Genomic DNA, 12,391 nt, shown 5'->3' with positions numbered 1-12,391 from the left:
GCCGGTGCTAAGTCAAACCAGTAAGTTGTAATGGAGTAAGTTGTAAAAATAGAATAAGGAATTGTACAATACAGAAATACAGACTAGGTGAAATTGTACTAAAGTAGGTAGTCATTTTCAGTTCGGAAAGCGCTCATAAATCTTCTTGGCCATAAAGGATTATGCACACTTGCTACGTAAAATAAACGATAAAAGTATTGCGTTAGTCAACTTCATGTGTGTAGTTTCATTGTGTCATATTTTGATGTAGCTATTAATATATTTGAAATGTCAAATAAGAATTATTAATTCGTCCTAAGGTAAGTTAGGGTAGGCCTATATATATGAGTATATATATTTAAGAAATATATATAATTACATATTTAAGAAAAATTAAATATGTATTAATTATATATATATATTAGCAAGCATAGACAGCCAAAAAAGAAAAAATAATTTAGTATGTACTTTCATATGTATTTAGTAAATACCTGTTAATTTGAAATTACAAACAGACACTTCAGTTATATTTATACACCTATAGTGTATAAATATAATTACTTAGATCTAAACTCAATCTGTCAAGTGGAAAATCAGAGTGCATTTCAAGCGGAGAAACATTATAGGTATCTATTGATTAGATAATGGAATACATCTGTACGTACCTACCTACCCAGTCTCGATATATCTTCGAAGCATCAATTAAATGGTGACATTACTTGAATTTGCTATCAGCTTTATTGGAATGGGTAATATCTTGAACTAAGATTGATGTAAGATTAATGATATTGCATTATCTGAATGAGTAAAATTTATTCGCCAAATACAAACCGAACGTCGCTCGCTTTTCATTTCTCTGATAAGTTTTATAAGTAAGTTTAAGCTCGAATTACTCTGTATAAATATATCTTTCTTTTTAATATAGATAAATGGGTTTGAACATTAAAAAAAAAAATATTTTGAAAATTTTATGGTAAAAGGTTCACCTCTCTCGATGTTTCTTCTTTATAAATAACTATGTATTATCTTGTTTAATTTAGACAATAATAAATAAATAACATTTTATTTAAAAATGAAACATTACATGTAATTGTACTTATAAGATATAAGTAAGTACAGTATACATAAGTGAATTCACAGCCAGCTTTATTTTTCTTTTTTTCTTTCCAGTATCAATAGACATTGTGTAATACTATGAAGTGTGCAATAGCCCTAACAAAAAACCCGCGATATCGCGTCGACCGTTCGGCCAATCAACGTAGAGCGACTCTCCACTGAATTATATATGTGATCGATAACAGTCATATAGTTAACAAAGCGAACGATACCAAACGATAGGGCTGCAGTCAGTGCTGTCTTTTGTTATTTTTTTAACGAAACAAACAACTGTGGAGCCGAATAGTCAGTGTAGCAATTTATTATTTTTTTAAGAAAGCAAACGATACTCCATATTAGGTCTACAGTCAGTCCTTACTATTTTTTTTTACTACGCAAATAATACTAAACAGTTGCGCCGAATAGTCACTGGAGAACTTTGTTATTTTTTTCAACAAAGCAAAAGATGCCAAACAGTAGGGCCAGAGTAAGTGCTTACTTTTATTTTTTTAACTAAGCAGCCGATAGCAATCTGTAGTGCTCAATTGTGAGTGCTGTAGTTGATTTTTTAAATAAAACGAACAATACTAAGTGGTAGTCTTAGTCTTAAGACTTTAGTCAGTGCTGTCTTTTTTATTTTTTTAACCAACGACTAATAGCAATGTGTAGGGCTGCAGCTGGTTCTGCAGATTGTTTTTATTTTTTAAACAAAACGAACGATACTAAGTGTCAGTTTTACTACCTCACTCAGAGACTTGTGTTGGTAAATTATCTTATTAATATTATAAACGTGAAAATTTGTTATTACACATAGATGCTTGTTAGCTGTTTGTTATTCTTTCATGCTAAAACTACTGAACGGATTTTGAGGAAACTTTACAGTCATATCATCATTACATAGTATAAAACAAAGTCTTTTTAATAGATAGAGTAATTCAAGAGGAAGGTTTATAATATAATACATGTACATCCGGGCGAAGCCGGGGCGAGTAGCTAGTAACTTACATATTAGAATAACACATAGGGTACATATTTTGTGCGGGTAAAAGCGAAGGCACAGCTAGTCTTCTATAAAAAATACAAATATATTTACAGCTGTCAACCCAGATGGGGTGATCAGATGCAAGGATTAATGTATACGTCGTGGTGGATCCAATGCTTAACATAATATAAGACCTACATTGTAACTCGGTAAAATTATATTAAAGCGCATTATAAATGTGACAACCCTGAGATTTCAGTGAACAAAACTTTTTGCAATATATTATTAAATTCTTTATTTTTTCTATAAATAGTTTGCAAAAATATTAGCTCAAGTAAAAACATCATAAAGAAAAATAGAAAATATTTTATTGTGAATGGTTCACTATAAATATAAGAGGTTTACGAGTATAAAATAAAAGTTGGATACGTTCATTTTAGGGTACATTAATTTTAAAAGCTCTACGTTTGAATAATGTAGAAAGCCAAGCATTATACCTTGTTACCCTTGTTAGTTTCAACTTATCACATCATATTTTGAAAATACATTCATATTTTATTATTAAAAATAGTATCTAAGTCCAACCCTATTTACAATATTGCAATCTCTCAGGTTAATTTTATTTGTTATTGGTGTTTCCATCAACGGATCTTCCATCACCAATCTGAACGAGTAAACCTACTTCCTATTACCATACTCTGAAATTACTGTATTATATAATATAGGGTGGACCATGCCATGTTATGTTCCTGGTAAGGCAATTATTAAACAAAATATAGAAAACACCTAGACCAATACAAACAATCATATTTATAAATATAAATGTTTGTCGCGCAAGGAGTAGAACCCGCGACCATCGAAAGTATGGTCCTGTGATAAACCGCTATACCACCGAGGTCGTCCATGGTCCAATATTTGTTTATTATTACTCGTATATATAAAAAAACATAAAACCCTATGTGTATAGTAGATGTTGTCCTAATGCATATAACGTACCGCTCCCCGGCGACCAATTTACCATAGAAGTACCGAAACATTATTATTTTTCCGGTATCCTCATTATTTATTTGTTTTTGATCGATTACTAACAGTTTTGTTAACATTCAAGCGAAGGTGGTTGGCGAATTCATATAATATTTTCCCCGTAATATTACTGAAGCCAGCGAAAATATTACGGGAAGAAAAAACTGTGAAGTCGGTTTTCTTTTGTATTTCGTGACGGAAAAACAGATAAATTGTGCTTATGTTTTTGAATGAGATACTGTTTTATGTTACCAACATAGTATTACAAATAATTTAAATAGTCAGTGCAATAAGTTTTTATTTTAAAAGCAATATTACAAGAAAGAGGATGACATAAAGTTCACAATGTATCAATCAATCAACTCAAATCAAAATTATATTTTTACACAGGCACTCATAAGTTAAATAATATACGGAATGTAGTTTAAATTAATAAATGATAATAATTAATAGCTTGAATATGTTTACTACTACATTTATTATAATGTACAATCATTTCAAAATAGTTAGAGCCGAGTTTCTTGCCACATCTCTGCTCCAAAAATATGTATATATATTCCTATATTAATATTGATATTTCCATAGGATTTGAGAATGTTATATATATATATATATATATAATTTTATTTATTTATATTTATAATGTTTAACTTAAATTTATTTACAGCAGAAAATGACTAAAATTTCATTATATATGTAAGTATAACGTAGCAGTAATTCTAGTGTCAATTCATTTACCATAAGTTTTCCTAACATCACCTGATACTAAATTATTAAAAATAGTTGTTTAATTAGTTACTTATTCATTAACCAAGAAATAATTATAGAGCATGTCTATATTTAAATATGTCAGTAATTAAAAATAATTTGTGAGTGGATATGCTTCGGAAATGTCAACTTACGCATTTGATAGTACTACAGAACTGTCAGTCTATTCATTTTTGTCGTTATTCTTCTATGTAATCATACAAAATTTCCTGCTTGACAGCTAAACTATTCTAATACAGTGTTATTACCGATAATAAACTATAATTAGATACTACTTTATTACTAATGAATAGATACGTAAGCTATAATTTGCTATGTGTCAACTTTGTATTGATTTCAAGATTATTACTGGAATATTTTTATGAGTACCTCGTAAACAGTAACAATTTTTTTTCTGTATTGGAAAGCAATATAGGCGAGCTGGTGGTAGGCGGTTCCACCTGAAAACCATCGTGGTGAATTGCCATTAACTAACTGACATGATTCTATGCTCATTTTATCATCCTTCACTAGTGCCCCGCTGGCGTAAATCGTTAGTGCAATCGGTTGCATCATTCCATTATCAGTCGAATAAAAATCTAAAATCCTAATAATAAGACTATACTTTTCATACAACCCTCCGTTCTCCAAACGTTCCATTCTCGAATTATACTGGTGTATATTTGTTAGAGATCATATTACATGTTCTCACAATTACATTAAATAATCAAGCCTCAGGACACGTTACGTAGTGGTAATCAGGTCTCATTTGAAACTGTGAATTTGCAAGCTTTGCGATTATACATGACCTACATAAGGCTTAAGTAAGTCAATAATTTTATACTGTTAATAATGATTGTCAAATACTTTGGTACTTTTTTCTTTATTGGAGTAGATATATGCAAGAATGACAAATAATAGAGTAGATATTAATAGAATAAAATGGACCATACAAATTAGTGTTAGTTGGTAATTTGTATTCACACGTTTCGAATTAAAACTAAATTTAAAATGATTATTTAAAAGAGTTATTGCTCTTTCTTGCTCATTCTTCTTGTGATGATGATTACTATGAGTATTCAAAAGTGCTTAAATTAAATTTATTTGAATAAATGATTTTCTATTCTATTCATACGGAATCAGATACTTATAAATATAATAATAGATTAAAATATCTATTATTATATATATACTAATATAGCTGTCTCTTGATTATCAAATACTCAAAATATAATACAACTGAAAATGAAGGTTTAAAAAACTCGATACATAACCCCCAAATCCTTTGGGAAGTATCGTGAAGCCTTTCAAAGATTGGGTTTGCGGAAAATAAACAGCCTTCGATTTAGACCCCGATATCGCTATGACATGGCAATCAAGATTTTGTCGGGTTGCTTTTTAAGGAATTTGTTGTTTATTTAGATATCAATTACTATATACACCATCGTAGTAAATATTTATATTATATAAAGAAATAGAATTCATTTATACTAATAGTATAAACGAGAAATTAGAGAATATGTATTTCTATAGGTATATATTGTTTATATGTTTGTAAAATTTACATTATTATTATTATGATTTTTTTACTATTCTGTTCAACTACTTCTAGCTTGCTACCACCTCTTGTCTTTTCTCCTCTATCCAAAGGTTGTCTGGAAGAGATTGCAAAAGCGATAAGGCCGTCTTTTATATTACTATGTTAATTTCGATACCAGTAATTTATCTGATGCAATAAAGAGTATATGTATAAATAAATAAATGTGTCTGTCTGGCTATCTGCTTGTTGACTGTCTGCCTTTTGAAGACTAAACGGCTGAATGGATTTTTTTATAACTTCATGTGAACATATATGTAACAGGAAGATGAATAGAGGCTATTTTTTCTAAAATATCAGCTAGATCTTATTAAAATAAAATCTATAAAAAATAATATTTTTTTACTCTTCCGTAGATTTCTTTGCGTTAGATTATTCCGTCGAAAACAATGAACCAGAAACTTGGTAATTTTTCTTTTAAATAAATTTTGTGAAACTTAACATTTTTTTAAATTTAACAGGTTAATAACTACTTCAAAGATTGGTAATCTGTATAAAAGTAATACAATACTAAATTAGATGAAACGTTAGTCTCTAGTTGTAAAGTACGGTCTGGATATCTAGATTACAATTTCAACTTAAGTCCGTTGTGGTACAAGTCACGAGTGAAATTATTAAAAAAAATCACTGTGTATTTGATGTCTGCATTAGTTGGTTGGATATTGTCTGCTTTTCCTAAGAACGAAAACTTTTATGAATAGAATAGTATAGAAAATCAATTATTCAAATAAACTTAATTTAAGCACTTTTGAATAGTCAACATTTTTTTTAAATCTACCGTTTATTCGGAAAGCTGTCTCATCACAAGAAGAATATGCAAGAAACTTGTGTGTTGCTCTTTTAAACAATCCTTGTAAGTTCACATTTACAAGTCGAAACGTGTGAATACAAACTACCAACCAGCACTAATTTATTTAGGCTCAAATATAAAAACACAATAAGATTAAATCAGTCGTAGAGATAAGAGCAGACCAGTCCCTACAAGCAGCACTCGTTCACGAGTATGACGGACGGATATGATTAGGTCGAGTCAATGTGATTGATTTATTAATTCATTCACTCATCATTTAATAGCCATGCTCGAAATTGCCAACACAGAAATACGAACTGACATATAAAGAATTCCTCAAATGCCCCAATAATATTGGGATCTAAGTAATTCGAAACTGAGACATATTTACTAGCAACCGGTCCAGACTTCGCACGAATTCATTACAAATTTTTGAAGTTTTCGGCTTGTTCTAATCAATAACATGCTTGTATTATATATATGAACCTTCCTCTTGAATCACTCTATCTATTGCTGAAAATTGTATTTAAATCCGGTGCATAATTTGAAATATGTAAGGTAACAGACAGCGGCGCCGACTTTGTTATATATTCTGTAAAGATTTGATTGATGAATGATGAAACAATTTCAGTATATTGTTTGTAATTTACAATTTCTTTTGTATTTATTATTGTCTGTTATGATTGCAATACTTTGTGAAACTGTCATGTATGTAATTTTTGAAGTAATGTTTTTATAATAATTTCCGCTATAGCGCTTCGTTTGTACCATTTATCTATCTGTCCAGACTTCAGCTTCCTGGGCGGGTTCTGGTCTAAATTGCAGTGTCTATACCTAGTAGTATTAAATCGACTAACTTGCGATGTTCGGGTTGTTCGGATACCCTAGATATATATTGAACGTATTGGTAAAGTGATATACGGACCCACGTTCATGGCTTGTAAATTGAGACTTATTGTATTAGCAATAGAACCTTTATTACAACCAGCTTGCTAGACTTGCTAAACTGAATTACTTTGATATAAAGTACCATTCGCGTTTAAATGGGTGAAAAGTAGTGGTAACAGTACTGCGTCACCAATAAACGTGACGTAGTAGTAATATGTTAGTATTTAAAGAAGATCAATTCAGAATGAAAGTCAATATTGGACCAAAATTCTTAGAACATCATCAACTTTTTTATTTTTATACACTAAAACGTTATTATGACAATCCCATCGTACTTATACTAAAATATCAAAAAAAAAAATTAACAAACAACTTAAAACCATGTGAAACGCTCAATGAAAGCTTTATTGCCCAGTAGTTTCTTACCTTAACTTAGACATCAATGGTCGTGAGTTCTAGTCTAGCTGATAACAAAAAAATAAATCTCGGGTCATAAAAATAGAAAATAAAGTGACTGGCCCCACTTTGTTATATACCAACGAAATGTGGGCATGTCTATACTATAGGGCTTCCTAATATTTATGAATAGTTTAGGAGATTACGTAATCCTTATTTACGTATAAGAAAATTTAAAAGAATTTATAGTACAATTGTCACATTTTGTCTGTTTGTGTGTTAATGTTCAACGTAAAAACTCTAGACGAATTACGATGAAACACAGAATACGTTGTGAAGTGTGGGTCAATGTTTAAGTTTAATAAATGTTAGAAATATGCTCCCAAAGCAGTTAATTGGATAATAAAAAAAAAATAAATACACCATTTATAAATAAAAAAAATTTTTTAATAAAATAATAAATGTGTTGTTTGAATGCTTTATTATTTCTTGTTTCTTCTCATTCTTTCTTCTTCTTTGTCGTTTGATTATTGTAAATAGCAGCGTACAAAGACGCAGGCACAACTGGTACAAAAATATACTTGTAAAAATGGAACCAGAGACCGCCAGGAAACCGTAAATAATTCAGTCCCTTCAATCGCGAAGTTATTCATTATTTACATAGAGAATCGGCATTTACATTGCCGGATGATTGTGGACTGTTTGCAGAGTTCAGGGTTCAGTAGATATTGTTCTGATCACCTTCTACGGGTCGGAATGTATTCGCTCCTGGCTCACGTGCGAGAATAAATTTTTTAGACCTACGATGAAAGGCGGAGTAGATTTGCAAATTCTTTTTTTATGTAGACTCATCTATTGAAAAAAGTGTGTTGCTTATCTTTAATGATTTGGACAAGGAGTCGACTATATGTATACAAATTTTTGGAATTTCGTGTATATGTATTTTTAATAATACATCTATGTATTTTTATTATACCTTATCTTAATATCATAAAAAAAATTATGTATATTAATCAATATCTTCGGTGGCCTCAGTAGTCTAGCGATTTAGCACATCACCTTACTGCTAATGATCGCGTTCGATTCTTATTAATATTACACCTTTTATTCCACTTTAATCTCATCTTGATCACATAAGAAGAACCTGATTCATTATTTTAATTATAAAATAACTATTGTATTTTCTACACAATAGTCATTTTGTAAATAAACTAATCATCCCAGACTGCTAAGTATATCTGTTTAGCAGTAGAAATATTTATCAATTTGTTAATTAAAGTTAGAAATAATGCTAGATATAGATATAGGTGCAAATAAATAAGTAAATAATGCGTAAAGATTTACTTTAAAAATAATAACAGTTAAGTTAAAAAGGAGTTAGTTCAAAAGATTTGGAATTAATGCTTGCTTGACTGGACAATAAAAAAAGCCAAATTGAAATTTAGTATGGATGTACATACTAACATTATTTATGTCTGTCTGTACACATTATAAAAACGTTATGTTCACCATGTTAATATTATGTACACACATATGAATACATATGTGTGTATATATATAAATTTACGTATTATATGTTAGTACTTAATTTCTTACAACCCATTTCTGTGTACGTTCGCTGATAAATGTTTTATTTACATAAGTGTATGTACGACTATTTTTATTTTATTTAAATTAACTATTATTTCCATTCATGCGCCACCTACTAATTTTTTTTGTAAATACTTACTTTCTAAAGGTTGTCTGGAAGAGATTGAGATCAGCGATCAGCACGCCTTTTGTGCTTAATTTTATTTTTAATGTTTTAATTATGGTCATCTCCTTTTTATTGGTGTAATAAAGTATTATAAATGAATAAATAAAATAATATTATTTACGAGTTTTTGATAATTTTATCATGGTAAATGTCCCGTTAAAAATTAGCATTTAGGTAAAAATAGAAGGAAAGAGAGGAGGGGAAGTCCAAGATACAGCTCAGCATATCGAGCAAAATAAAGACAAATGGGAGTCGTGTCGTATGAACATTTAAAGAGGATGATGGAAGATCGTGGAAAATGGCAAGTACTCCTATGACAAGAGCGTAGCTCTTAAATTTTGGATGAATGAATGAATGAATACAATGTTTACAAATACAATTGTGAAAAAGGTTTAAAACAGTATCTGTCTATCCATATCTCAGTCGTGGGTGACAGTTTGAAATTCTGCATAGTCCTCATCATTAGTGACATAGGTGTCGATTTATTTACATAGTCAAACGTTGGGACCAATAATTTCGGAGCCATGTTTGGGTCCGATGTTTGAGTAACACCCTGCCCGTGATTTTCATTAAATTAGTAATAGACATTTCGTTATACTGATACTATAACGCTATATATATTCCATTTGGTTATTCCATGTGTATTATACCATATATTTCTCACAGGAATGTTAAAGAAACCGTCGACCAAGGTGAAGGTAATTGGTAACTATCGCCTATGTACATGAACAGCACTACGGATGTTACGTTACCATAGGATGACCACTAAGTTGCCATTCCAGAAGACTTGAGATGTGATGTTAACGTTAATAAGAATACTTACTAATTTGACCCTACAACTGAAACATAGCTTACAAAGCAAGCTGGTTGGTGGCTGAAATAGGTGATACTGAGCGATATCTCAGTATCACCGGCGACTTTTTACAGTATACCAGTATTCATATGTTATATAATTCGTTAATATAACGAATAATAACAATGTAATGATTTTACTGTTTAAGGCGACGCCGTGATAAACTATTACTTCAAAATCGAGCCCCGCGGTCTGCGCACCTCATGCACCCCGATAGTTTTACGTATCGCCGATCGACCGCCAGCGCTCGCTCGCTCTCCCCGTACCACGATATCACGAACACGCGTCCGTGTCGCAATGTAACGCGTGATCAAGTAGACGAAGCTTCGGTCCCCAATTGAACAAAACTATTACGGAGTCTTCCTGTTTGTTTATATAATTTATATTTATGAAGGCACATTGATATTTTAGAATTTACAATACAGTGGAACTAACTACGATACGAATTAATTATAAAGATTCTTAAAGTAAAGAATTAAATAGAAATATTGAGGTAGAGTTACATATTCCCGTGATTATAATTAACGTAAACTAGTGCTTTTATTACTATCTTTGAAAGAAACACCAAAAAAATAATCTTTGTGTTTTTCGTATATATTGTAATTGGTAATTACGACGTTTATTTAATTGCCAACGACATTTTTTTGAAACAGCTAGATATTTTAATGTATACTACATTAACGTACTTACGTTAAATGAAATGTGAAAATATACGAAGGTTAGTTACTTTATAAAAGAGACAGTAAGTCTGCGTTTCTGTGAATGATAGGTATATCAATTAAAAAATCTATATATATTATATATTTGATACAATAAACCTAAATTTAGTAATAATGTATGTGACTTTAATTTTATTTATTTGATACGCGTAGTGGACATTATTTCTTTATGTTTTAGAAAGTATACTTTTAAAAATGCGTAAGTAATTTAACATTATATGTAAGTAAAGTGCGTAAACAAAATAGTAAAACTTTTACAGTAATTTATAAATTATTATAATAAATATTAAGTTTTAATTATATGTAAAAAGGACGTGAACAATTACAACCTAATCATAAAAGATCTATTAACTTCATACAAATGAAATTATTGAATAATTATAGGTTTGAACATGATTATTTATATTTTTATGCATAATTTAAATAAAAAAATATGACCATTCTGCAAACCTTCTCTATATAAACTATAAGTACGCGAAATTTCATATTCATCCGTCCGCGCTGTTTTTCGTAAACCGGATACAAAGTTATTACTTCACGTATTAATACATACGTTTTAATAAATTTATATAATACTTTTCATTATTTAACTTTTTTATTTATTTATTTCCTTGGACCTACCAAGGAATCTTAATTTTACGGCAAAACAATAAGGGAGATGGATAGTGGACATGTTTGCCATGAGTGAGCGAGACAGATATGACGCTACTTTTATCAAAGTCAACAAAAGTAAGTAAAATAATTAAAATAAAGAAAAATCTTAACCTAGTTTAGGTTTATTTAAATAAGGATAATATTGAGGAAGAAAAGTTTGAACTCGTTGTACGTGAAACGGATGCATTTCGGGTCTTTGTAAAATACGATGTGCTGTGCTATTACAATAAGAAAGAACGGGAAAAAGAAAAAAAAAAGAAGAAAAAAGAAGAAAAGTATTTTCGTTTGTGTACAAACGAAAATATTTTGGTCATCTCGCGACCTTTTGCAACACTTCTTCCTAATAAGGAAAGCGAGTTCTACCTCCAGCCCGTATTTGATTCGGGAAATGGCCGCCCTCCGTGAGTGCGGCCGGTACATATAAGCAGTGATCTGGATAGCGCTCTAAATTTGGATATCTTTCACGATAAAGCCTAGCGGCAGCAATTGCATTGCATCTGCATTCCTCATAAATGAGGTGCTTGTTCGCAATTTTTTGTGAAGTAAATAACAAGGATACCAACACAAAAGTCCAATTCCAAAAGAGACAACCCAAAGTTGTCGGTATGGAATCAACAAGTTCAATTCACAAAAATCCAAGTCCAAAAAGAGAAGCCAACAACAGCGAATACGGAAAGACGCGCAGTAGGCTGAGCTGAAGCTGAAACAGAATGAGCAAAATGTACTAACTGGTGTCAGACTGGTAGCGTAGCCATTTGCTTGGTATGGCGACTGTATCTGTTTCATTCGCGCGCGTTTAAACGACGCATCTCCGTCTCACTGGGTGGCACATCTGCCTCGCTCGCTCACGACAACATGTCCACTACCCATTTCTCTTATCATTTTGCCGTAAAATTAAGAACCTACTACTAT

This window comes from Achroia grisella, unplaced genomic scaffold, assembly GCF_030625045.1.
Source record: "Achroia grisella isolate CSIRO2021 unplaced genomic scaffold, CSIRO_AGI_Agris_v1 utg1174, whole genome shotgun sequence".
Taxonomy (NCBI): domain Eukaryota; kingdom Metazoa; phylum Arthropoda; class Insecta; order Lepidoptera; family Pyralidae; genus Achroia; species Achroia grisella.
Note: the sequence above shows the minus strand (reverse complement) of the source record.